Source organism: Phalaenopsis equestris, unplaced genomic scaffold, assembly GCF_001263595.1.
Source record: "Phalaenopsis equestris unplaced genomic scaffold, ASM126359v1 Scaffold000427, whole genome shotgun sequence".
In the NCBI taxonomy this organism is placed as follows: domain Eukaryota; kingdom Viridiplantae; phylum Streptophyta; class Magnoliopsida; order Asparagales; family Orchidaceae; genus Phalaenopsis; species Phalaenopsis equestris.
The window spans coordinates 145,114-145,967 of record NW_018164868.1 but is presented as its reverse complement, the minus strand read 5'-3'; the positions used below and the strand labels follow the sequence as shown (position 1 = coordinate 145,967).

Sequence of the window (854 nt, the reverse complement as noted above, 5' to 3'; positions counted from 1 at the left end):
ATATAAGCGGATAATAACTCCTCTCTGAACCCTAGCGAGAGAATCCCGCCGCCATTCCCATTCGCGAAGCTCTCGCTCGGTCGGTCATCCCTCTTCGCCGTCACCCTCGCCGACCCCTCCCCGCCAACCGCCCCCGCCGGCTCCTCTCCAGTCTACGAAGATCCTCCACGTCAGTGCTGCCCGCTAGTCCTGCCTCCCTTCTCCTCTGCTCGGCCAGCCGCACACCGAGATCTCCCCCCTCCCATCGGCCAGTTTGCCGGGGTGTTTCTCGGCCGCCGGAGCATCTGAGTTCGTCGGGGTCTCCCTCAATTGCCGAGCTCTTTCATTTGTAGCCCACCCTCACCACTTCCGGGAGATTTCTTCCTCCCGGCCGATCACCTTTTGGTTCCTCCTCCTTGCCAGACACACCTAGCTGATCTACCTCCTCGTCGATGTCGATTTCGTGATGAACTAGCCCCATTCCAGCACACAACTACATATTTTGTGCATTCCTTCTTGCTTATCTCGTTTCGGTTGCATGCTAGCGGCGGTCCACCACCGCCACCTCGTCGCCTCGATTTTCCGGCGACCGAATGCCTCGCCGAAGCATTCCGACGTTGTTAGACAACAAACCTAGTCACCGTTCGGAGGGGTGCAAGGGTCTTGGACCACGTGCAAAAGAGTTCCCGGACTTAATTGGGCTTTATACAAACCGCGTGACGGTATAACTCCCATTCTCCTTTGTACTTTTACTTCATAGTCAGCCTTAAGTTGTAGTAGCATTAGACATGCGAGTTCGATCGCTTGCACGGGGTGCGTGCGTTGGCGAGTGCCGACACGATGACACGTCTGTGTAATGGATTGTTTGTTTTCCT

At 56.1% G+C, this 854-nt stretch overlaps 1 pseudogene; it reads right to left on the bottom strand.

Moving 5' to 3' along the window:
* LOC110027365 overlaps nt 1-460 on the bottom strand; it is a 4,318-nt pseudogene extending 3,858 nt beyond the window's left edge.
* Between the last annotated feature and the right edge of the window lie 394 nt (nt 461-854).